Here is a 27975-nt window from a genome sequence, read left to right as displayed (position 1 = left end):
GCGGCTGCGCTGTTCATTACTTACAGTCATATAGATGAACTAATTTAAACTGAACAGTGTCACCAAACACATTGACAGGGGGGCGCCACCATCATTTCAACTATATAGTTTCTAACGTGGCAAAAATCGGAACCAGCGATTCGGTATTGACGGTGGTGGCGCCCCCCTGTCACTGTCACGGGTGGGACAGTTCGTTTTAATTAATGTATATTATGTTACTTACCAGTTATTAATAATAATTACCGACAGTCGAGGTAAAAGTAAAAAAGTAATCACATTAATTTATCACTTACAAATATCTTAAAAAAGAACACCGGCTCGTGTACAGCGTGTACAGCAACACATTTTGAACGTTTTGATATCTTAATATAAATTAGTATAATGAGATTGGAATGTTTAAAATTTAAACGAACTGTTTAAAATTTAATAAATAGGTTTAGATGCGGCGGGGGTGGACCTTGGGCCAACCCTAAGCAGTTTATTTAATTTTATACATACGTGAATGATTTCTTTAATCACATTTACCAAATTATTCATAATAACCGATTGTTATTAATAATTATTTTTCTATCATAATTCATCATAATCAAATCAGATTAAATAAAATCTGAGTTGCGTTCTATATCCTTTAGAGCGCCATGGTCTTTTTTAAAATACAAAACGTTTAACATTTCCGTGCAATATTTCTTTGATAAAAATACTTATGGAAATGCTTTAGTTATTTTATGCGTACTTTTGCGATTGCCTAAAACCCTAAATCTTTATTTTCAAAACAGAAATATATTTTTTACTGTTCCAGGCGAAATAGGTTGGTGACCAATAGGTTAAATACCACCAAACAAAAGTTGTCTATGGTCATAAGTTTTGTGGCCAAAAAAAGTTTGCCCCTTTCCTTGAGTGAGACATTTCGCGCTCATTCACTTCCGCCTCCCTCTCGGTCGCAACTGTTTTGCATCTTGTTTCATCGCGGTAAGTTATGTGTAAATATTATTAAAATTATTATCCATAGGTTTGTCAAATAATAAAATACTATTGTACAAATCAATTTTGATGATATATCAACTTAATTGTTTCTTTTCATCGTTCCGTTAGTGTAGGCATCATTTTTGTTGAAGGGGACGCCATTGTAAAACAAATGAAATAATGTTAAACAAACAACTTTTTATGGTTTAAAACTTTTTAAAGTGTAATGATCGAAGTTTTAAGTGTATTTTAGGTTCTTCAGTGCCATAGTTTGTGGTTCTTTAGTTCATTAAATGTGTATAATTGCAGTTTCACGATGCCCCGCTTCAACTACGATTCCACCACGGCCGTCTGCATCGCCACGGGTAAGTCTTATAAAGTCTTATTTGTTTTTCTTTCCATTATTTTCTGTGTTTAGGTCCTTTGGTTCGTTAAAAATATACTATGTTTGGCTTTGATGAATAGTTATGGACCGCCATTTTTCTTCTTTTATAATTGACATGGCAATGGTGTTGTAGGTAGTTCATAACTGCATAAGATCTAGCTTTTTCAAGTCAATAACTTTATACATTTTCTAAATATGGTTGACAAGGGCGTAGCCCCTTATTCTATTTGCCAAGTTATTTAAATTACCTACACCTACCTACAATCATGGACCTATAAAAAAGGTCCATGCCTAACAGTAAATAGTTAATAACACGTAAGAAATCTTTATATTTTGAAACATGTCAATTCCACACAAGGTACTTGTATTAATAATGTCCTAACAGGCAAGTTATCATTTCATTGTTGATGAACATACATTAACATTATCAATAAAAGTTATTTAGATCTTCTTACTCTGAGATGGTTTTCATATGAATAGTTATGTAAAATAATTTTACATGTAGGATTATTTACTGTTGAAATTGGTGTTACATTAGGTATTTAAAATACACAAGTAAGCATAACTTTAGTTCTTATTATACCTAAACAAAGCATTTATTGAATCACATCTAATTTAATTAATGTTTCAGTGTAGTTAAAATAATTGATTTGCTCTGAAATCAAATCAATAATAAGAACTTGATTGAATCCTTCTCAAATATTGGTAGGTAATATCAATGCAGTTTAAATATTATTTGAAAACCTTCAGATTTGCAATAGGATTATTTGCATTTGATACTACTTATATCCTGCGCTTGTTATATTTGTATTTATTTATCAATATTTTCAATTTAGTGCGTTGAATTCTGATTTAACATTCATCTTACTAGGTATAGGTACTTTTTTTGAACTTGTATAAGTCTGGATCTGACCATAATATCTAGCCTTTTATAAATCAAGATTAATAATTATACTAATTATAATTTACCTACTTGAATAGTGGTATTAATAACATTTAATTGTTATCTCTTGTCATAAATTAATTAAATTCAAATAGATGTGCACCAATTGATTGAAGTTATCAATATTCATCATGTTTGAAATTGGTCCTATACCTACTTAGACTACCTACTAAGGTCCTATAATATTTTTCATTTTTACAGAAACATAAATTCTAAATTTCTTTTGATTCATATTATTACTAATTTAATTTAGGTATGTTTGATAAGCAGAAATTAGATAGGTAGGTACCTACTTATTGTCTCAATGGGGTTAGGCAAGCCTGTTATCTGAATTTGCATTAGTTTTATTTTAGGAAATATTGTATCAATGCAATGCATTTTTTAGGTAGGATTAGCCTAATAAAATTACTGTAATATGAACTTACTGCAAAATGGTACAGTTACCGTAAAATAGGTTAGTACTAATTTGTATAATCATTGATTTCCATCATTACATACCTTAACTGGTAGGCATTTGTTTTTAATACAATTTACTGTTTTCTTTAGTAATTTGGATACATTATCTACCTACTTAAGTGGGTAATGTTGTTGTTCAATTATAATAAAATTTCAAACTTTTGTTTACATTAAACTTCTTATTATTACTATTAGCATTAGCTGCTATTAATTGTATGAGTTTGGATTTTCGGTTTAGGTAGGTCTCTATAGGTAGGTATATCTACTTTTAAATTTAATTTCTTTTATTTATTAGTAAAAAACAAACTTAATTTCAATTACCAAAACAATAAAAGTAATTAATCAGGTAGGCATTGTAAAATTTATCACTTGTTCATTGCATAACCATTTATAACTGAATATGAATTTATTGACGATTTATTTTCAGAAAATTTGTTGGCACTATAGTTTGTCATTTTGTTTTCTGTGTGTACCTCAAAATTAGCATGATTGATATTGCTTTAAGGTGATGTTCTAAGGTCTTGTCAAAATGCTTTAGATATTTTAGCGGAGAGTGTTAGAAGATAATGAAAGTATTTTTATAATATTACATAACTGAGTTGAAAATTAGCATTAATTATGTGACCAATTTTTAATTATCTTCCCTGTGTCATATAAATCTATAACACTTTTTATCATTCAATTTAGATACTGAAGTTGCATTCTTTACACGTTTATATTTTATGACAATAATTTTAAGAGAAGATTGACTTGAATCTTTTTAGAGTTTTCGTTATTTTTGTCTTGATAAGGTATCAGCATATTATCTGAAAATAAAGAAACCACCTGCATTTTGTATTTCGAAGCAAATTACTTTCTTTTAAATTATGTATTCGTAATGCATAATAAGCGCGACTTCATTGTCAATCAGACTATTATTAATTACTAATTTCTGGTAAAGGATTGTCCCATCAAGGCGATGCACGGTATAAAGGTAATAATGCACAGTGTGTAGCCATGTCAGCATGTGCATCCGCTTTGTCAGTTATTAAAAATCGGGCCGTGTTTGATGTTGCGGATATCAATACTATTCTTCAGTACGGTGATTTACTTTACTTGCAGTGCAAACCTCGGGACCACGTTTTCTTATTACCAGACGAATTGCCAAATGATTATCGAGTAGGGAACTTCGCGGTTAAAATTAATGCAATGGAACCCAACTGGATTGAAAACGGGCTTTTTCCAGCTTCACTGCGCGATGTTGATGTTGCAACATTGCAGTTAGTTCATATTTTGCGCGACCGTGTATTCACTCGCGAACGTAACGATACTCGGGATAGTTACTTGTTCACCGGGAACAATTATACGGTTTCTTTTTGGAAATTTGGCAACAAATTTTATTTATTTAATAGCCATGCGGTTGGCATCAATAATAAATTTAATCATCGGGACGAAACTCAAAATAAGGCGCGTTTGTTTTGTTGCCAAAATTTAGAAGATCTCGCAAAATTACTGTTCATAGGACATGCGTATACCTCGGCGCAATATTCTATACATAAATTAACTGTAGTAAATTTTGCGCTAAACTTAGATCCCGTCGTCCCACTCGAGCCACGCGACGCGAAATTAACAACGTTGAAACCTGTCGTAGTCCTTGAAAAAGTTGAGTTAGAATCAATAGACATTGCACCGGTGCAATCAACCAAACGAGGTCGACCCAAAAAAAAGAGATCATCTAAATCTAAAGTAGATTCTTCCGCACCGAAAAAATCTAAATTAATTAATGAAAAATTAAAACCAGTTGTGGTTCTTGAAAGAGTAGATTTAACTGCGTTAAAAATTGCCCATGATGCGAAACCTTTGTCCGTCAGTACTACTCATTCTGATGTCAAATTGAAATTAAAGCCCGTCGTTGTAATTGATAGAGTTGATTTAAATAGCGGTCGGGTTAGTAACGTAACGTCAACCAAAACCCTTAGACACCGAGAGGCTGTAAAACGTTATGCTACCCAGAACCCAACTATCAATAGGGACGCGGTAAAACGTTACTCGCAAAACAATCCCTCCGTTAACAGGGTCGCGGTTCAACGGTACGTTCAAAAAAATCCCTCCGTTAACAGGGACGCGGTAAAGCGGTACACGCAAAAAAATCCCTCGGTTAACAGGGACGCGGTAAAACGGTATTCGCAACAAAATCCGGAAGTTAATAGAGAATCGTCAAAACAATATAATGTAGTAAATCGAAACTTAGAACCCGCGTTGCGTAATTCCAATATTTTGATCGGACAAAAACAAAACGATGACTTAGATTCAATTCAGACTCATTCTTTTAAAAAAATATCTTTGAATGACAGTCATAGATGTCCTCAATGTCAGGCGCGAATTTTTATAGAGGAAAAAGGTAGAGTCAAGTGGTGTTGTGGTTCTGGAGCATATAATGTTCAAAATTTACCGCCGTTAACCGAAGAGTTCTATTCCCACCCAGCTTTCCTTCTAAGACCGCGAGCTTTCAATAATTTGTTTTCGTTTAGCGCATTAGGCGTTTCTCATGGTTTTCATCAACCAAATTCCGGTGTGTCTTTCTTAAAAATTCAGGGCCGAACTTACCATCGCGTTTTTGATTTAGCTTACACTGACACATATAATCCTATCGGTATGTACATTTACGACGAAAGGGAAAGGACAGCTGTAAGCCAAAATTTAGACATGGAGGTAGTTCGCTGCATTACCAATTTTATGCATAATGTTAGTCCGTACATAGATTGTTTTAAACGTTTAAGTCAGGAGCCTTCCGAGGAGGCACATTTGATATTTGAACCCACGTCGCGACGCTCCCATGGTAATATTTTGGGAGACATGCCAATCGGTTCGGAAATAGCCGCAATTCTGAGCACAGAACGCGAACGCTATATTCCTAAAGCTATAGTCATATGGCGCATAGGTGCTCGAAAACCGCACACTGTAGACATTTTACATCCGCTGTATGAAACTTTCCAATATCCTTTGCTGTATCCACACGGTAATCCCGGTTGGTTACCGAATAGACTCGATAACAACGGCGTAAAACTAACACAAAATAAATACGTCCGTTGTTTGTTGCTATCTGAGCCGCGGTTTTCAGAGTTGAACAGACTTTCTGAGGAATGGATAGTAGATATGTTTTGTAGAATTTCAGAGGAACGACTTAGGTACATTTTTAACATGCAGAATCATTCCTCAGATGCTGCTCTTAGATCTGCTCCCCTTCAGGAAGTAGAAAACTCAGTAGAGATAAGTAACCAGATAGCAGCAGATGAAACCATACGGGGAGAGGGCGGTGTTGTGCCGGGACGTGTCTATCTGCCCAATACATTTACTGGAGGTCCACGGTATATGAAAACTAAATATATGGATGCGATTGCACTGGTCAATAGACTGGGCACTCCATCATACTTTTTAACGATGACATGCAATCCAAAGTGGCCCGAGATCCAACAATCTACTCCACAAGGACAAAGGCCTAATCCTTTAATTTGTGCGAGAGTTTTTAACTTGAAACTCGCACAACTTTTAAAAGACCTTAGAACTGGTGCTTGGTTTGGTAGATGTATGTATATTATGCATGTCATAGAGTTTCAAAAACGAGGACTGCCCCATGCCCACATTTGTTTTAGAATCGAAGGGGGTGGTCCCATACAAAATTTTGAAATCGATCAATTTGTAAGGGCAGATATCCCTCCTCCTTCTGAGGCAGGTGGTAGATTACGCAAGGCTGTGCTTGATCACATGATACACGGCCCATGTGGACCTCCACATAGAACAGATTTGCCATGTTGGGATACTGAAAAAATGAAATGCACAAAGTATTTCCCCAAATCTGAAACGGCTGTAACTTACTGCGATGACAAAGGTTTTGTTCATTTACGCCGTGATAGTAAAAACCAAGCCACGATTAAATTTAGAAATAGAGACGTAACGGTTAGTGATTTGTGGGTCGTTCCGTACAATGCCGCTCTTCTCCTCAAGTATGACTGTCACATAAATTTATTAGCATATTCCGCACGCGCGATCGTCAAATATTTATTCAAATACATGACCAAAGGTCCTGACGAATCGCGCGTTACTGTCGTTCCCGATTCAGATAAAAACAATGAAATCGAGCAGTATGTCACCAAACGTTACCTTGGTTCTTGCGAAGCGACGTGGCGCATTTTAGAGTTTGACGTAACAGCTCGCGAACCGAACGTAAAGCAGCTCGCCGTACACCTTGAGGGCCAACAATCCATCTTTTTCAAGCCGGGAACCGAAGCAGATGCCGCGCGCCGCGCTCATTCGGATTTAATAACTTATTTTAAAAGGCCTCTCGGTGAACAGTTTGATAACATAACGTACTTGGATTTTTACGAGCGGTTTATTGTACATTCACGACGTCCCACCACAAAAAATGTAGAAATCTTTGAATTGAGCAATAATAAATTTTTGACAAGACGGCAAAGGGGCGAATTAGTATCGCGTTTATTCTGGGTCGCGCCAAACAGAGGTGAATTATTTTACTTGCGTCTTCTTTTAGCGTCTCAGCCGTGTCGTAGTTACGACGATTTATATAAACTTGGTGGTCCATTGTGCAAAACTTTCCAGGAAGCTGCGAAAGCTCTCGGGATCGCGGACGATGAAGCGGAGTATGAGATTGCTATGCAGGAAGCATCTACATTTTTGACTGGACCACGGCTGCGTAGCTTTTTCGTACTCTTAGCTGTGAACGGGGTTAGGGTCGTTTCTTTGTGGGATAAGTACAAACATTTAATTGGTCAGGATTTTTTGCAGCGTTTATCCGATGACGCAGAAAAAGCGTACAAACTTTGTCTCGTCCAAATCGACCGGTTATTGCGTAAACATGGGACATCCCTTGTCGAGCAAGGGTTACCGGGCGTTATAGACGATTCGACCGAAGTAGGCCGCGAGCGCGTCGAATATAATCGCGACGAGTTAAACACGTTCGTGAGTAGCTGGCTACCAAAATTATCCCCCGACCAAAACCTCGTGTTTAGTTATATTCACACTCTCCTGAGTGACAGCGAGTTCCGAAACTATAACAATACTGCCATTTTCATTGACGGGCCTGCCGGAACAGGTAAAACTTTGCTTTTAAATGTAATTACTGCACACGCACGCGGAAATTCAGGAATTGTCTTGTGTACGGCGAGTTCAGGTATCGCGGCGCAAAATTACGTAGGCGGCATTACGGCGCATAGCATGTTTAAATTCCCCCTCAACCCCGTAGATGATCTTGGTTACTGGAGCATTACCAATGGTTCGCAGCGCGCTGAGCTTGTTCGACAAGCTGACGTTATTATTTACGACGAAGCCCCTATGGCTCACAAATATTTCATTCACCTGCTTGATAGGTCTCTCCGCGATTTGATGAAGTGTAACAGGCTTTTTGGTGGGAAAATCGTAATTTTCGCAGGAGATTTCCGTCAGATACCTCCTGTCGTAGTAAAAGCTAAAAGTAACTCTGACGTAATCAATTGTTCAGTCAAGTCCTCACCGATTTGGGAACAAATTAAAATTTTCAACTTGAGCACTTCCCAACGTAACAGAGACGACCCAGAGTATTCTGACTTTTTATTAAAACTGGGATCGAATCAATTGCCGGTTCAAACTGTAAAGGTGAATCGTTCAATTTTAAATTTAGTAGATTTAACTTCCCACCTTTCTTATGTTACAGATTTGAACGATTTAATAGATTTTGTTTTTTCACATGTTGTCATTATTGAACCGGACACGTGTGCTGGTCGAGCAATACTCACCACACACAATCAAAACGTTAGGGAAATTAATTCCATAGTATTAGATAGAGTAGAGTCGGAACCGTTACACTTTTATTCAATCGATAAAGTCCTTTCCGATAACGCGGACGATATATTTTTAGGCGCGGACGCGTTAAATAAACTGCAGCCAAAGGGTGTTCCAGAACATGATCTAACACTAAAAGTAGGATGCGTGTGCATGATAATCCGCAATCTTAGTTTTTCAGACCGACTGGTCAATGGCACAAAAGTTATCGTCGTGAAAACTACGCCGCGCATAATAACCGTTCGCAAGCCAGGCGAAACAAACGAATTTTTGATTCCGCGTATCTTGTTTAAAGCTCCAATCGAACCGGACAGCCCCATCGAAATGACGCGACGGCAATTCCCCTTAGCTCTGTGTTATGCCATGACTGTTCATAAGAGTCAGGGGCAGACTATAAATCGGGTAGGCGTAGACTTGCGGTCGGACGTGTTCAGTCATGGCCAATTGTACGTAGCGTTAGGTCGGGTCCAAGAAAAATCGGATATCAAAATTTTAGTTTCGCGCGATAAATTAGTCGACGATAAACTTTTGCTTAATAATGTAGTGTACCCGCAGCTTCTTTAGATTACTTTTTTTATATATTTTTTTATTTTTACGCAGTTTCTCGGAAAGTGTAAATATAATTCACCTCATCAATCAATTGACAATTCTTTTGTGTAAATATATTTTAAAATCAATTAAAATCAAGCTGACACGCCTATACACGTGCATTATTTATTTATTTTTGCTTTTTTATACTCATTTCGCATGAATTCAAAATTTGGTGGTTTTTGTTTGGGCATGTTGGTTTTGTGTATATGAGTTATGCGTCTGTGGTGGTGTGAGTGAAGATAGTGAAGTATCGGGGGAATGGGCTATGTTAAATATCATCTCTACACTGTAGGGGTGGATCGGTATAGCGTCGTCACTTGGAGTATAAATCCATTTACATTGGTGTTTGATTTTAGAATAGGAGCTTTCTCGGTCAACCAAATTGAAGAAGAGATGTTATGATATCACTGAAGGGCGAACTGAAGGATAGACGTGGACGACTGTTGGGGGGACACGCCAGCCTGTGGGCTGATGTTGCTGATGCTGTGGGAAACACCGGCGGACGTCTTGGGGAAGGTAACGACATCGAAGCGAAGAGTGTGGAGTTCGACAGCCGCATAGCTGCGGGCGTGAAGTTGAGGGGGAAGAGACCGGAGAGAAGATGCAGGGGTGACGAATCAAGGTAAGGTTAATAACCGCTTGATAATGTCCCACTTGTGCCAATTGAATGCCTCAGCGTCGACGGAATGTCAGGAAGTCTAGGTACAAGTACGAGTATGCCAATATAACAAACATATGCATGGTTCCGGAGGCAATGAGCAATGGGTGTGTTGATTTTTTGTTAGTTATATGCCGTTTAAAGTGTAACTGAACGGAATTGTTCTTACCAGCATATAATGGATATCGTATAATTGTCATTTTGTAAAAGTAAGCTTCAACCAAACCAACGCGTGCAAATCACCATCGCCGACGCGATCATAGGCGAATGACAGGTCGCACGACCAGTCATTGGCTTATGATCGCGCCGGCGATGGCAATCTGCACGCGTTGGTTTGGTTGAAGTTGAAATAATGTACAGGGGTAGCCTTTTTTTTCGCATTACTTGAATAAGCAATGCAAGCTGCGTCGTAGGTTACACTGAAGAACATAGGTACTTTTATAGATATATAAAGTGCTTTAAACGGTTATGTGGAGAGTAGGTTTTCGAGGGAGCACATATAATATTTGAACCCATGCAATGACCGTGACGTAATGAATATGTCCGTTTGTTTCTTGCTATCTAAACCGCGGTTTTCCGATTTTTTTTATATTGTATGTAAAAAATACAGTTGGCTTTAGGGATGGCCAAGGGGCCACTCCCGCCGCAACTTGACCTATTTTTAATACTATGTTGAATAAATTAATATCATAAATTAGTAATAAAACATTATGACAATAAAGTGATCCCCTCCATTGTCAAGATTATCTTCAGTCTGAATTGTTATTTTTATTAAATTAAAAAGAAAGATTTTGAATTTGTCATTCTCACTAAAATGTCTCTAAAATATGATCGAGTGAAGCGATGGCTGGCTCATCCGTCATGTCTGTGAACAGGCGCTGCCTTCGGGGACTGGTCAAACCAAGTTGTCCAGATTTTTACGCTTTTAATTTTGGATGGGGTGATGTTATAGCATTACTTTGCCACAGTTCCCATAGATAGTCAAAAATATTTGGTAATAAAACATTACACGATTGGAAGAGATCCTCTTCAATCTTATTGTGTTTAAGTATTTTCAGTCTGAATTATTACTATCATTAGAATATGAAAAAAGATATCTTGGATTTGTCATTCTCACTAAAATGTCTCTGGGGTGGTGGCGTGGTGAGGCGGGTCGTTACATTCTCTAAAATATGATCGAGTGAAGCGATGGCTGGCTCATCCGTCATGTCTGTGAACAGGCGCTGCCTTCGGGGACTGGTCAAACCAAGTTGTCCAGATTTTTACGCTTTTAATTTTGAATGGGGTGATGTTATACTATTACTTTGCCACAGTTCCCATAGCATAGATAGTCAAAAATATTTTTGGTTACTTTAGTGTCAAAACAGTCACATTATTGGTAATAAAACATTACACGATTGAAAGGGATCCTCTTCAATCTTATTGTGATTAAGTTTTTTCAGTCTGAATTATTACTATCATTAGAATATGAAAAAAGATGTCTTGGATTTGTCATTCTCACTAAAATGTCTCTGGGGTGGTGGCGTGGTGAGGCGGGTCGTTACATTCTCTAAAATATGATCGAGTGAAGCGATGGCTGGCTCATCCGTCATGTCTGTGAACAGGCGCTGCCTTCGGGGACTGGTCAAACCAAGTTGTCCAGATTTTTACGCTTTTAATTTTGGATGGGGTGATGTTATAGTATTACTTTGCCACAGTTTCCATAGAGAGTCAAAAATATTTTTGGTTACTTTAGTGTCAAAACAGTCACATTATTGGTAATAAAACATTACACGATTGGAAGGGATCCTCTTCAATCTTATTGTTTAAGTTTTTTCAGTCTGAATTATTACTATCATTAGAATATGAAAAAAGATATCTTGGATTTGTCATTCTCACTAAAATGTCTCTGGGGTGGTGGCGTGGTGAGGCGGGTCGTTACATTCTCTAAAATATGATCGAGTGAAGCGATGGCTGGCTCATCCGTCATGTCTGTGAACAGGCGCTGCCTTCGGGGACTGGTCAAACCAAGTTGTCCAGATTTTTACGCTTTTAATTTTGGATGGGGTGATGTTATAGCATTACTTTGCCACAGTTCCCATAGATAGTCAAAAATATTTTTGGTTACTTTAGTGTCAAAACAGTCACATTATTGGTAATAAAACATTACACGATTGGAAGGGATCCTCTTCAATCTTATTGTGTTTAAGTTTTTTCAGTCTGAATTATTACTATCATTAGAAAATGAAAAAAGATATCTTGGATTTGTCATTCTCACTAAAATGTCTCTGGGGTGGTGGCGTGGTGAGGCGGGTCGTTACATTCTCTAAAATATGATCGAGTGAAGCGATGGCTGGCTCATCCGTCATGTCTGTGAACAGGCGCTGCCTTCGGGGACTGGTCAAACCAAGTTGTCCAGATTTTTACGCTTTTAATTTTGGATGGGGTGATGTTATAGTATTACTTTGCCACAGTTTCCATAGAGAGTCAAAAATATTTTTGGTTACTTTAGTGTCAAAACAGTCACATTATTGGTAATAAAACATTACACGATTGGAAGGGATCCTCTTCAATCTTATTGTTTAAGTTTTTTCAGTCTGAATTATTACTATCATTAGAATATGAAAAAAGATATCTTGGATTTGTCATTCTCACTAAAATGTCTCTGGGGTGGTGGCGTGGTGAGGCGGGTCGTTACATTCTCTAAAATATGATCGAGTGAAGCGATGGCTGGCTCATCCGTCATGTCTGTGAACAGGCGCTGCCTTCGGGGACTGGTCAAACCAAGTTGTCCAGATTTTTACGCTTTTAATTTTGAATGGGGTGATGTTATAGTATTACTTTGCCACAGTTCCCATAGCATAGATAGTCAAAAATATTTTTGGTTACTTTAGTGTCAAAACAGTCACATTATTGGTAATAACACATTACACGATTGGAAGGGATCCTCTTCAATCTTATTGTGTTTAAGTTTTTTCAGTCTGAATTATTACTATCATTAGAATATGAAAAAAGATATCTTGGATTTGTCATTCTCACTAAAATGTCTCTGGGGTGGTGGCGTGGTGAGGCGGGTCGTTACATTCTCTAAAATATGATCGAGTGAAGCGATGGCTGGCTCATCCGTCATGTCTGTGAACAGGCGCTGCCTTCGGGGACTGGTCAAACCAAGTTGTCCAGATTTTTACGCTTTTAATTTTGAATGGGGTGATGTTATAGTATTACTTTGCCACAGTTCCCATAGCATAGATAGTCAAAAATATTTTTGGTTACTTTAGTGTCAAAACAGTCACATTATTGGTAATAAAACATTACACGATTGAAAGGGATCCTCTTCAATCTTATTGTGATTAAGTTTTTTCAGTCTGAATTATTACTATCATTAGAATATGAAAAAAGATGTCTTGGATTTGTCATTCTCACTAAAATGTCTCTGGGGTGGTGGCGTGGTGAGGCGGGTCGTTACATTCTCTAAAATATGATCGAGTGAAGCGATGGCTGGCTCATCCGTCATGTCTGTGAACAGGCGCTGCCTTCGGGGACTGGTCAAACCAAGTTGTCCAGATTTTTACGCTTTTAATTTTGGATGGGGTGATGTTATAGTATTACTTTGCCACAGTTTCCATAGAGAGTCAAAAATATTTTTGGTTACTTTAGTGTCAAAACAGTCACATTATTGGTAATAAAACATTACACGATTGGAAGGGATCCTCTTCAATCTTATTGTTTAAGTTTTTTCAGTCTGAATTATTACTATCATTAGAATATGAAAAAAGATATCTTGGATTTGTCATTCTCACTAAAATGTCTCTGGGGTGGTGGCGTGGTGAGGCGGGTCGTTACATTCTCTAAAATATGATCGAGTGAAGCGATGGCTGGCTCATCCGTCATGTCTGTGAACAGGCGCTGCCTTCGGGGACTGGTCAAACCAAGTTGTCCAGATTTTTACGCTTTTAATTTTGAATGGGGTGATGTTATACTATTACTTTGCCACAGTTCCCATAGCATAGATAGTCAAAAATATTTTTGGTTACTTTAGTGTCAAAACAGTCACATTATTGGTAATAAAACATTACACGATTGAAAGGGATCCTCTTCAATCTTATTGTGATTAAGTTTTTTCAGTCTGAATTATTACTATCATTAGAATATGAAAAAAGATGTCTTGGATTTGTCATTCTCACTAAAATGTCTCTGGGGTGGTGGCGTGGTGAGGCGGGTCGTTACATTCTCTAAAATATGATCGAGTGAAGCGATGGCTGGCTCATCCGTCATGTCTGTGAACAGGCGCTGCCTTCGGGGACTGGTCAAACCAAGTTGTCCAGATTTTTACGCTTTTAATTTTGGATGGGGTGATGTTATAGTATTACTTTGCCACAGTTTCCATAGAGAGTCAAAAATATTTTTGGTTACTTTAGTGTCAAAACAGTCACATTATTGGTAATAAAACATTACACGATTGGAAGGGATCCTCTTCAATCTTATTGTTTAAGTTTTTTCAGTCTGAATTATTACTATCATTAGAATATGAAAAAAGATATCTTGGATTTGTCATTCTCACTAAAATGTCTCTGGGGTGGTGGCGTGGTGAGGCGGGTCGTTACATTCTCTAAAATATGATCGAGTGAAGCGATGGCTGGCTCATCCGTCATGTCTGTGAACAGGCGCTGCCTTCGGGGACTGGTCAAACCAAGTTGTCCAGATTTTTACGCTTTTAATTTTGGATGGGGTGATGTTATAGCATTACTTTGCCACAGTTCCCATAGATAGTCAAAAATATTTTTGGTTACTTTAGTGTCAAAACAGTCACATTATTGGTAATAAAACATTACACGATTGGAAGGGATCCTCTTCAATCTTATTGTGTTTAAGTTTTTTCAGTCTGAATTATTACTATCATTAGAAAATGAAAAAAGATATCTTGGATTTGTCATTCTCACTAAAATGTCTCTGGGGTGGTGGCGTGGTGAGGCGGGTCGTTACATTCTCTAAAATATGATCGAGTGAAGCGATGGCTGGCTCATCCGTCATGTCTGTGAACAGGCGCTGCCTTCGGGGACTGGTCAAACCAAGTTGTCCAGATTTTTACGCTTTTAATTTTGGATGGGGTGATGTTATAGTATTACTTTGCCACAGTTTCCATAGAGAGTCAAAAATATTTTTGGTTACTTTAGTGTCAAAACAGTCACATTATTGGTAATAAAACATTACACGATTGGAAGGGATCCTCTTCAATCTTATTGTTTAAGTTTTTTCAGTCTGAATTATTACTATCATTAGAATATGAAAAAAGATATCTTGGATTTGTCATTCTCACTAAAATGTCTCTGGGGTGGTGGCGTGGTGAGGCGGGTCGTTACATTCTCTAAAATATGATCGAGTGAAGCGATGGCTGGCTCATCCGTCATGTCTGTGAACAGGCGCTGCCTTCGGGGACTGGTCAAACCAAGTTGTCCAGATTTTTACGCTTTTAATTTTGAATGGGGTGATGTTATAGTATTACTTTGCCACAGTTCCCATAGCATAGATAGTCAAAAATATTTTTGGTTACTTTAGTGTCAAAACAGTCACATTATTGGTAATAACACATTACACGATTGGAAGGGATCCTCTTCAATCTTATTGTGTTTAAGTTTTTTCAGTCTGAATTATTACTATCATTAGAATATGAAAAAAGATATCTTGGATTTGTCATTCTCACTAAAATGTCTCTGGGGTGGTGGCGTGGTGAGGCGGGTCGTTACATTCTCTAAAATATGATCGAGTGAAGCGATGGCTGGCTCATCCGTCATGTCTGTGAACAGGCGCTGCCTTCGGGGACTGGTCAAACCAAGTTGTCCAGATTTTTACGCTTTTAATTTTGAATGGGGTGATGTTATAGTATTACTTTGCCACAGTTCCCATAGCATAGATAGTCAAAAATATTTTTGGTTACTTTAGTGTCAAAACAGTCACATTATTGGTAATAAAACATTACACGATTGAAAGGGATCCTCTTCAATCTTATTGTGATTAAGTTTTTTCAGTCTGAATTATTACTATCATTAGAATATGAAAAAAGATGTCTTGGATTTGTCATTCTCACTAAAATGTCTCTGGGGTGGTGGCGTGGTGAGGCGGGTCGTTACATTCTCTAAAATATGATCGAGTGAAGCGATGGCTGGCTCATCCGTCATGTCTGTGAACAGGCGCTGCCTTCGGGGACTGGTCAAACCAAGTTGTCCAGATTTTTACGCTTTTAATTTTGGATGGGGTGATGTTATAGTATTACTTTGCCACAGTTTCCATAGAGAGTCAAAAATATTTTTGGTTACTTTAGTGTCAAAACAGTCACATTATTGGTAATAAAACATTACACGATTGGAAGGGATCCTCTTCAATCTTATTGTTTAAGTTTTTTCAGTCTGAATTATTACTATCATTAGAATATGAAAAAAGATATCTTGGATTTGTCATTCTCACTAAAATGTCTCTGGGGTGGTGGCGTGGTGAGGCGGGTCGTTACATTCTCTAAAATATGATCGAGTGAAGCGATGGCTGGCTCATCCGTCATGTCTGTGAACAGGCGCTGCCTTCGGGGACTGGTCAAACCAAGTTGTCCAGATTCCTATGCTTTTAATTTTTAATAGGGTGATGTTATAATATTACTTTGCCACAGTTCCCATAGATAGTCAAAAATATTTTTGGTTACTTTAGTGTCAAAACAGTCACATTATTGGCAATGAAACATTACACGATTGGAAGGGATCCTCTTCAATCTTATTGTGTTTAAGTTTTTTCAGTCTGAATTATTACTATCATTAGAATATGAAAAAAGATGTCTTGGATTTGTCATTCTCACTAAAATGTCTCTGGGGTGGTGGCGTGGTGAGGCGGGTCGTTACATTCTCTAAAATATGATCGAGTGAAGCGATGGCTGGCTCATCCGTCATGTCTGTGAACAGGCGCTGCCTTCGGGGACTGGTCAAACCAAGTTGTCCAGATTCCTATGCTTTTAATTTTTAATAGGGTGATGTTATAATATTACTTTGCCACAGTTCCCATAGATAGTCAAAAATATTTTTGGTTACTTTAGTGTCAAAACAGTCATATTATTGGTAATGAAACATTACACGATTGGAAGGGATCCTCTTCAATCTTATTGTTTAAGTTTTTTCAGTCTGAATTATTACTATCATTAGAATATGAAAAAAGATATCTTGGATTTGTCATTCTCACTAAAATGTCTCTGGGGTGGTGGCGTGGTGAGGCGGGTCGTTACATTCTCTAAAATATGATCGAGTGAAGCGATGGCTGGCTCATCCGTCATGTCTGTGAACAGGCGCTGCCTTCGGGGACTGGTCAAACCAAGTTGTCCAGATTTTTACGCTTTTAATTTTGGATGGGGTGATGTTATAGCATTACTTTGCCACAGTTCCCATAGATAGTCAAAAATATTTTTGGTTACTTTAGTGTCAAAACAGTCACATTATTGGCAATGAAACATTACACGATTGGAAGGGATCCTCTTCAATCTTATTGTGTTTAAGTTTTTTCAGTCTGAATTATTACTATCATTAGAATATGAAAAAAGATGTCTTGGATTTGTCATTCTCACTAAAATGTCTCTGGGGTGGTGGCGTGGTGAGGCGGGTCGTTACATTCTCTAAAATATGATCGAGTGAAGCGATGGCTGGCTCATCCGTCATGTCTGTGAACAGGCGCTGCCTTCGGGGACTGGTCAAACCAAGTTGTCCAGATTCCTATGCTTTTAATTTTTAATAGGGTGATGTTATAATATTACTTTGCCACAGTTCCCATAGATAGTCAAAAATATTTTTGGTTACTTTAGTGTCAAAACAGTCACATTATTGGCAATGAAACATTACACGATTGGAAGGGATCCTCTTCAATCTTATTGTGTTTAAGTTTTTTCAGTCTGAATTATTACTATCATTAGAATATGAAAAAAGATGTCTTGGATTTGTCATTCTCACTAAAATGTCTCTGGGGTGGTGGCGTGGTGAGGCGGGTCGTTACATTCTCTAAAATATGATCGAGTGAAGCGATGGCTGGCTCATCCGTCATGTCTGTGAACAGGCGCTGCCTTCGGGGACTGGTCAAACCAAGTTGTCCAGATTCCTATGCTTTTAATTTTTAATAGGGTGATGTTATAATATTACTTTGCCACAGTTCCCATAGATAGTCAAAAATATTTTTGGTTACTTTAGTGTCAAAACAGTCATATTATTGGTAATGAAACATTACACGATTGGAAGGGATCCTCTTCAATCTTATTGTTTAAGTTTTTTCAGTCTGAATTATTACTATCATTAGAATATGAAAAAAGATATCTTGGATTTGTCATTCTCACTAAAATGTCTCTGGGGTGGTGGCGTGGTGAGGCGGGTCGTTACATTCTCTAAAATATGATCAAGTGAAGCGATGGCTGGCTCATCCGTCATGTCTGTGAACAGGCGCTGCCTTCGGGGACTGGTCAAACCAAGTTGTCCAGATTTTTACGCTTTTAATTTTGGATGGGGTGATGTTATAGCATTACTTTGCCACAGTTCCCATAGATAGTCAAAAATATTTTTGGTTACTTTAGTGTCAAAACAGTCACATTATTGGCAATGAAACATTACACGATTGGAAGGGATCCTCTTCAATCTTATTGTGTTTAAGTTTTTTCAGTCTGAATTATTACTATCATTAGAATATGAAAAAAGATGTCTTGGATTTGTCATTCTCACTAAAATGTCTCTGGGGTGGTGGCGTGGTGAGGCGGGTCGTTACATTCTCTAAAATATGATCGAGTGAAGCGATGGCTGGCTCATCCGTCATGTCTGTGAACAGGCGCTGCCTTCGGGGACTGGTCAAACCAAGTTGTCCAGATTTTTACGCTTTTAATTTTGGATGGGGTGATGTTATAGCATTACTTTGCCACAGTTCCCATAGATAGTCAAAAATATTTTTGGTTACTTTAGTGTCAAAACAGTCACATTATTGGTAATAACACATTACACGATTGAAAGGGATCCTCTTCAATCTTATTGTGTTTAAGTTTTTTCAGTCTGAATTATTACTATCATTAGAATATGAAAAAAGATGTCTTGGATTTGTCATTCTCACTAAAATGTCTCTGGGGTGGTGGCGTGGTGAGGCGGGTCGTTACATTCTCTAAAATATGATCGAGTGAAGCGATGGCTGGCTCATCCGTCATGTCTGTGAACAGGCGCTGCCTTCGGGGACTGGTCAAACCAAGTTGTCCAGATTTTTACGCTTTTAATTTTGGATGGGGTGATGTTATAGCATTACTTTGCCACAGTTCCCATAGATAGTCAAAAATATTTTTGGTTACTTTAGTGTCAAAACAGTCACATTATTGGTAATAACACATTACACGATTGAAAGGGATCCTCTTCAATCTTATTGTGTTTAAGTTTTTTCAGTCTGAATTATTACTATCATTAGAATATGAAAAAATATATCTTGGATTTGTCATTCTCACTAAAATGTCTCTGGGGTGGTGGCATGGTTAACTAATATTAGTAATTTACCAGTATAATTTAAGTTAATGCAGTGTATTAAATAGGTTAAGGTGCGGCGAGGCTGGCGCTCGGGCCCCTATGCCACCTTTTTTTTCAACCGACTTCAAAAAAAGGAGGAGGTTCTCAATTCGACTCGTAAGTTTTTTTTTTTCTATGTTTGTTACGCGATAACTTCGCCAATTATGAACCGATTTGAACAAATCTTTTTTCGGCGTATAGGTAATACCTCAAGGGTGGTCCCATTTAAATTTAATAATAAAAAAAATAACCCCCAAGGGTGGAAAATTGGGGATGAACTTTTTTATACGCAATATCTCCGCCGATTATAAACCAATTTGAACGATAATTTTTTTGTTGAATAGGTATTATCAAAAGGGTGGTTTCATGCAAATTTAAAGAAAATATTTCACCTCCAAGGGTGGAAAATTGGGGATGAACTTTTTAATACGCAATATCTCCGCCGATTATGAACCAATTTGAACGATTATTTTTTTGTTGAATAGGTATTATTTGTGTTCACGCATTTGAAGTCGGTTTTTTTTTAAAGTTATATTGATATTATTACATTTAGAAATAAACATTTCATAAACTTATTTGTTACGATTTAATAGTAATCGCGTCGGTATCCTTCCGTTTGGCCAAATTACTTTTCGCCAAATTTCGCTTCGCAAACAACTTATCGCCAATGTTTCATTTCCCAAATAAACTTTTAGCAACTGTTACTTTTCAACCGACTTCAAAAAAGGAGGAGGTTCTCAATTCGACCCGTATGTTTTTTTTCTATGTTTGTTACGCGATAACTCCGCCAATTATGAACCGATTTGAACAAATCTTTTTTCGGCGTATAGGTAATACCTCAAGGGTGGTCCCATTTAAATTTAATAATAGAAAAACCAACCCCTTAGGGTGGAAAATTAGGGATGAACTTTTTTATACGCAATATCTCCGCCGATTATAAATCAATTTGAACAATTATTTTTTTGTTGAATAGGTATTATCTAAAGGGTGGTTTCATGCGAATTTGAAGAAAATATTTCACCCCCAAGGGTGGAAAATTGGGGATGAACTTTTTTATACGCAATATTTTTAATTTTTTGTTTTTTTTTTGTGTTCACGCATTTGAAGTCGGTTTTATTTTTTTTTAAAGTTATTATCGCACCACCTTTGCTGAAGGTTCTTTTACAGACATCTGGAAGGTAGGTAGACTATTGGTCCTCCCGAAGGGAAACGGTAAGCCTCTCTCTGACCCGAAGGCCTATAGGCCTATTACTCTTTTGCCAATCCTGGGTAAGATCCTGGAGCGCGTCATCATCTCCTGCGCTCCCTGCTTGCACCGACATATATCTGACGCTCAGCACGGTTTCACCCGTGGCCGGTCTACGGTCACGGCGCTCAAGTTCATTAACTCGATCACCGAGAACAGTACTGCGTCATACGTGCAGCTGATCTTCCTGGACATCTCCGGTGCTTTTGACAACGCGTGGTGGCCGATGATTTTGTTGAAGGCCAAACAGACCGGAGCTCCACCTAATATTTTCAGGTCATTGGTTAGTTACTTTACAGACCGGCGTGTGGGCCTCTATGTAGGGGCTCAAACGTCGTGGAAGCGCAGTACCATGGGATGTCCTTAGGGATCAATGTTGGGCCCGACACTTTGGAACCTCCTGCTCAACGACCTCCTGATGCTGCCGTGTCCTGAGTGGGTACACGTAATAGCGTACGCAGACGATGTGACGATCGCAATCGCTTGGTGTGACCCTCGACGAGGCTAGGTCCTATGTGCCGCATGCGAAATTGATTGATTTACAAGCTGCCAATGGTTTTGGCAAGACGTCATGGGGCGTGAGATACCCCGCCCTAAGTGTGCTGTACGCAGGCATTTATGTGGCCACGATGACATACGCTGCGGCCGTATGGTACCGATGCTCGTCGATTTTTGTGATGACAAAGGTGGTTGGAGGGAGTACTCAGCGACCGGCGCTCATTTTACTCACGAAGGCTTACAGGTCGTGCAGCACGGCAGCGTTACCTGTAAGTCTCTCGTGCAGGACGACTTGCGGAGGAGGGAATCCAACTGGCCCCCAGGGAGCGCCGGGAATTGAAGCGCACCATTAGAGAGGATGCCGTGGCCTTTTGGCAGGAGCGGTGGGATGCGATAATTCATTTGGTCAAATTATCATTTGGCAAAATTTTACTTGTTCAAGTTTTTTTATGGCAAATTTTTGTATAGCAAATGTTTTTTGACAAATATCCAAATAATTTGATTGATCAAATTAACACTTTATATACTTACCCACAAATCAAAGCATAAGGCACATGATCATAGTTTTCTTAAACAATAATTTTAATAATAAAATTGTATGTTTGCAAAAAGTAGGTATTGCAGAAAATAGTGGGTTAGGTTAGGTTAGAACAGTGACCATTAACGCGCGAAGGCGAGCGCAGCGTGCCGCGGTAGCGGCCGCCGAGCGCCAGAATCACCTCTTGTTAATGAATATTTCGATAAAAAGAATGAAATAAGTTGTTTGCGATGTGATAATTTGGGAAACGTTTTTGGCCAAACATTAGTAATCCAATCACGTCGTATTATTAGTTACTGCACGCTATGGCTGCAGAAGATTTAAACAAGATTTTTGGCGAGAAAATCAATTTTCGCAGGACATATCCGGTTAAATATCCGTGTTGTAGTTAAAGCTAGAACTAACTCTGACATTAAACTATTAATAATTAAAATCCTAAACACTTCTTAACGTATTTTGTTGCATGGAGTATTCAGTTTTTTTTATGAATACTGGGTTTTAATCAATATTTAACGAATACATAATAGTCCAAAACCAAATGATATAAAGATTTTTTAACAATTTTACAAGAAATCGTTTTTTTTTTTATAACTAAAAACATTTAAAACATAACGTTACTTTTCTTGTTATACATTTAGGACATACTTTTTTAATTCGAATCGACACTATACGAATAGTTAAAAGGAATTCATATTTTTAATCACATTTAAGTCATAAATGTTGCTACACAACAAATAATATTTTTTATTAATTAGTACCTCTGTCTTTGTTAATAATATTAAAATTTGCAATAACTTAATATAGAACCAAAAACTTTTTTCTCTTAATGTGTACATATTAACTATAAATTAATAATGAATATTGACTACCACCTACCTATAATGTTTTTATTGTAATTCAGTTTGTTATGTTTGTTAGCTTATTCACATATTACAGAATAGTACTTTTTAATAATTTCATTTATTTAAACAATAAGAATTTTGTTTTGGGTGCACTGTTTTTAATGTCCTACGTAAGTACATATTTTATGTTCGTCCATTTTAACCTAACAATGAAATTGTGATAAAAATGGGTCCCATTTTGAGAACTGCTGTCTGTTCCCTCGCTAAATATTATCCTAATTACCTCTTGTCTTTGAAGTTAAAATTAATAATTTATCAGTTTCAACTACTCTGTTCAATATTTTCCTCCTTCTTCTCTCGTTGATGAGATAGATGTGCGACGGATCTCGAGCACTGTAGGTCGTAGGTGTTAAAACATCCTATCGCTTGTCTTGCTGAAGACAAGTGAGCATTGGATATCGACTACACCGTTTGTTTTTATTTGGGCTTTCACTTCTTTTGTACCTAATGTTTACTAATATTCTCAGTTTAGAATTTTCTAATTATTTTATTACCATTATTCTTTCACATTCTTAATATTAAAGTTACTCCTTTTATTTACAAGTTTGTTGTTGCTATCATGCATGAGGTAATTTTATTGTTGAGAGGGTTTTCATAATGGACGTGACATTTTCTTTCTTTGCCAGGAATTGCTACTTGATCAATTTCATAAAATTTACAATAACTAAAAGTTTTTTTACTAAACATATTATGAAAATTACCTAATGGTTGTTAAAATTTGAGTATTCTTGAAATAATTAACTAATTAAATAAGTAACGTTATTGTTTATTCTTGTTAATTAATATTTAAGTACTATTTAAAATTACAAATAAATAAATTTTGACTTTGTTTTTGTAACCGTTTATAGCACTTTATATACCTTTAAAAGTACCTGTTTTTTAGTGAGACCTGTGATGTATTTGCAATGTTTATTTAAGAAATGCGAAAAAAGGCGACGGTTACATTATTAATTTTACAAAATGACAATTATACGACGATCCTTATTATGCTGGTGAGAACAATTTCGTTCAGTTTCGCTTATGACGGCATTAACTAACTTCATTTGAACACATCCATTGCTCATTGCTTTCTGAACCACGTGTTGTTTGTTATATTGACATACATACTCGTACTTGTACCTGGACACCCTGATATTCCGTCGACGCTGAGGTGTTTGATTGACACCCGGGACATTATCGACCGGTTATTTTCTCTGCCCTGATTCGTTAACCCTGCATCTTCCCTCCGCTCGACCTCTTCAACTTTATGCTCGTGCTGTGTTGGCTGTCGCCTTCACACTCTTCGCTTCGATGGCGTCACCCTCTCTGAAGCGTCTGCCTGTGTCACCCACGTGGATCAGTGACGTCCCCTGCAGGCTGGGGGTGTCGTCCTAACAGTCTTCCCCTGTCAATCAGTTCGTTCAGTCAGCGGTGTCATTCTCTCTTCCTTCGTTTGGTTGGCTGAGGAGGCTCCTGTTCCGAATCAGGCGCTAATGTCATGGTGATTCCAAAGTGATTACGTTATATTCCGATATACCACTCTTACAGTAATGGGGTGATATTTTTCATATTCCATTTCACTTTGCTTTCCCATCTTCTCTTACATTACTGCACACGTAAACACTCATCATATACAATATCGGCTTACCCGGGCAAATCTATCAAATTTTGGATTCATTTCAGTAGCTGCTTTGCAATTGCTTGCTGCTTTAAAATGCTTGCGCTGCTTTGGCTTAGAATTCATTCATATTCATATTATTTATTTGCTAACTAATTGTAGCTAGAAGATCGAATTCGCCCAGTAGGGCGATCTAACTACATGAAATGGTTTTTATTTAAAATAGAAAGACCCGTGTCTTTCTATGTGTCTAGGTATGTCTTGACGCGATATTTATGAATGAGTTACATTATGTACTCACTGCTTGACGTTTAGTTGTAATGGGTGGGACGCGAATGATTAAAATCAGTTTTTAATGTTATACATTTCATGTAGGTAGATGGGGAGTAGAAGGGAGAGTGCATAACAAAACTAATCTTACTAACCATTGGCTTGCCTTTAATTAATTATAAGATCAAATTAATGTTATGGTACTATCCCATGTGCCAACCTCACCTGCTCGCGCCAACAGCCGGCTGTTGGCGGCAGCGGCGTGGCTCACCGCGAGAGTGAGACGCTCCGCTGCGGTGCTCCCTGCTGTCTTACTGACGAGGCTCTGGCTTTAACTAATATTTATGGCTGTCTTTTACTAACATTGTATGTCATGTTATAGAGCTTGCAGATGGACTAACCAGGCTGGCAGTGTGTGGCAGCTAACTTGTTTATAAATGTAGAAACATCTCATTCACACAAAACACAGATGAGCCGTGCAATGCTTTGATGTGTCTCTAATTATACATCGATGTAAACTCTAACAATGCATAGCTAAATATAAATCTAATTTTAATATGTTTTATATTACAGATGACAAACGATTTGTTAGTAATATCACTGTTTATATCTTATCTGGATAAGATACTCAATTAGACATCAAGATGACTGTCACTCGTACACTCAAAAGATACTAAGAGTAAGTATTAAAAATATTAATAAAATTATTATTTAATTTATAAAAAGACTAGCTTTTGCCCACGGCTTTTAATAATAGCCTATGTGTTATTCTGGGTTATAAACAATAATACTGTAAAGTTTCGTCAAAATCCGTTCAGTAGTTTTTGCGTGAAAAAGTAACAGACATCCAAATTTTCGCATTTCTTATATGTATTAGTATTTTAATCTGTACTACATATTTTATATTAATTATTTCAGGTATAGAAGCCAAAAGAGAAACTTGAGTGATGCAAAAGTTAAAATTGCTACAATGGTGCTCACCACATGTACTCGCAAGTCAAGTTCCTCAAGATGAAGCATTAATAACGCAGCCCTGACAAAATAATGCAAATTTGAAGAATTCATAAACATAAAAAGAACTAACTACTAATTAAGGTAAACGCAACTTCAATCTTCAGATTTATATTTATATAAATTATACAATTATAATTGTCTTATTACATTTCACTATTAATAATATTAATATGCCATCTATTTCAGGTATAGACTAGAAGAAATAATAAAAATTAAAATGTAATATAATACTTAGCTACCTACGTTTCGCTACTTCATACTGAACTGAACCGGAGCCTGACAATGCACCACACGACCTTTTTCTGATTATGTAAGTAAAACAATTTTACAACTCAATCGCAATAATCAATAGTAAGTGATAAGATACCATAAACATTAAGCTTGGACATATCTTTGGAGTACTCAGCCAGTGTTCTTTTTTCTTTTCACCAACTGTCGTTAGGTCATATAACCTCTCTACTGGCAGGTGTTCACGCGCGCCTACTACCTTTGTTTAAAGGCATTTTTTTTTATAAAAAATACTTTTAACAAAATTTTACCAACAGGTAAAACGCCATGAATAGAATAGAATTGATCACATCTCACAAGGAAGGAGGAGTGATATCGCCAAGAAGAAATTACTGTCTCAATGCGTAAAATATTACTCTACGAAGCAAGAAGGCCAAGAATAAAGAAAGAAAAGAAAGCAAAACATAAACGCAAGACGCAAATAGTAGTTCACGACACGACAAGTAAGTGTACCTAACATTATTACGCTAAACGACCAAGAAATATGAGATAAGTAATAGGCTAGATGACAAAATTTCAATTATTTGTCCGTCAGACAGATAATTAGAAAATATTAGACTCATAATTTTTATGTTCTTTTATAATTAAATAATAACAGTGCTACATCGAGTTGAAATGGCGCTATACGTCACGCTTGAGTAGAATTTTTACTCAAAAGTAATGTCACGCGACATTTCAACTCAATTTAATACTGTAATTATTCGATTATAGAAAAAAAATATGAGTCTAATATTTTCTAATTATCTGTCTGACGGACTAAATATAATTTTAATTTCATTACCCAGTCATCATCCCTATTGTATATTATTGCAAATCCATTTCCGAGACATGTTCAATATTACTCTTATAAAATTAATTCTATGCATAATTTGAAATCTTATTTTAAACGCAAATGTCACACAATAAATGCCTGCCGCATTTTATTTAGATGTCACTTTAACTAATAATTAGGTATTATGTGATAATACTACCACGCATCCACTCACCTCTATGTTGTCATTTCTTAATTACCTATAGTCCTTTTTTGCGAATAAAATATAAGAGAATGAAATCATTAAAACGAAATAATTACAACTGTCTTTTTATTTCCAGGTTCATCAGTATCATGGAATTATCGACATTGGACTTGAAATCTCAGTTGCAGTTCCGGTATTGGATTGACGACAGCAGTCAACTATCGATGAACACTGATTTGAAGATGCTTGACGTTCTACAGAGGAAGCAAGAAAATAATAATTAGAGATATTTACAGATTAAAACATAGTAGTTATGCACTTTTATTCAAGTTAATATTGTTTACTGATCAGTAATAATAACATAACCCAAGACTTGTAGCAGCTTATGCTGAACCTCATCATGGCTCTTTTGTTTTTTTTTTCTTTATTTTTTCATTTTCTAATATTAATTTACTGAACATAAAATGCCAGCTACTCGGATATGTAGGTGACTTAGCTAGCTTAGGACTGATTTTTTAATCGTTGAATATCTGCTGAAGAATAAACATTTTGACATATCTCATACTATTCTTCAGTTAAAAGTTATACGACGATTGAGAAATAAGCCCATAAGTTTTTTTTAAAACTGAGGTGGAATTGTGTAAAGCAATCGTTATCATTTGACAGTTACGTACGTAACATAACGTACGATTATTCTGTCAAACACTAACTGATTTTATCGTACGTTATGAACTGTCAAATGATTACGATTGCTTTACACAATTCCACCTCTCATCCAGATTCTTTTTTATATTTTCATTTATATAGGAAAATGTAACATAATTATTTAGCCAATGTCAATTTGCATTCATATTATAAATAAATATTGCACTTGAAATTATGATTACATAATATTTTGGAATTAAACATGTCTTAGCTAAGTAAAATTACGCGAATTTCACTATCATTGGAATTTAATATTTTTCGCTTATATTAAAATCGCAGCTTGATCCACTGTCATTCTAGGTAACTTAGATTTTTAAATCCGACTCTGTCAGCACTGAAGCTACATGTAGCACTTTTTTCACTTATAAGCTTATGTCTTTTTATTTAATGTACTAAATGATAGATCAATTACGAAAGTAGATTGCTCCTTTACAGAGACATAGTAATATTACAGTCAAATGTATGCTTTCAAAAGTTGTAGAATAATTGTTTAATCATTATAAATATACTATTTAAACTAATTTTTTGTTTTTTCTTCATTAATTAATTAATAAGCACAATGTAGGTTGAGTTATAATAACACACAGGCTTAAATATCTCACACCCAGGCTTAACTATCTCGCA

General features: G+C 36.8%; 1 protein-coding gene and 1 long non-coding RNA gene across 3 annotated transcripts in view; one reads left to right on the top strand and one right to left on the bottom strand.

Annotated features, from left to right (window-relative positions):
- The window catches only part of LOC135085050 (pyruvate dehydrogenase (acetyl-transferring) kinase, mitochondrial), a 144290-nt gene that overhangs the window by 90428 nt on the left and 25887 nt on the right, over window positions 1-27975 (bottom strand). The gene's annotated exons all lie outside the window — the stretch shown is intronic.
- Window positions 901-27872, top strand: LOC135085053 (uncharacterized). 2 transcript variants are annotated; one of them, XR_010260004.1, is made up of 8 exons: window positions 1112-1186; window positions 1273-1328; window positions 9509-9774; window positions 24962-25067; window positions 25307-25483; window positions 25589-25712; window positions 25948-26133; window positions 26783-27872. It is a non-coding gene; the product is annotated as an uncharacterized LOC135085053 (long non-coding RNA). The 2 variants fall into 2 exon arrangements; XR_010260003.1 differs by lacking the exons at window positions 1112-1186; window positions 9509-9774 and adding an exon at window positions 901-969.

The sequence above is a fragment of the Ostrinia nubilalis genome, chromosome 27, assembly GCF_963855985.1.
Source record: "Ostrinia nubilalis chromosome 27, ilOstNubi1.1, whole genome shotgun sequence".
In the NCBI taxonomy this organism is placed as follows: domain Eukaryota; kingdom Metazoa; phylum Arthropoda; class Insecta; order Lepidoptera; family Crambidae; genus Ostrinia; species Ostrinia nubilalis.
Note: the sequence above shows the minus strand (reverse complement) of the source record. Positions and strands in the feature narration are given on the sequence as shown.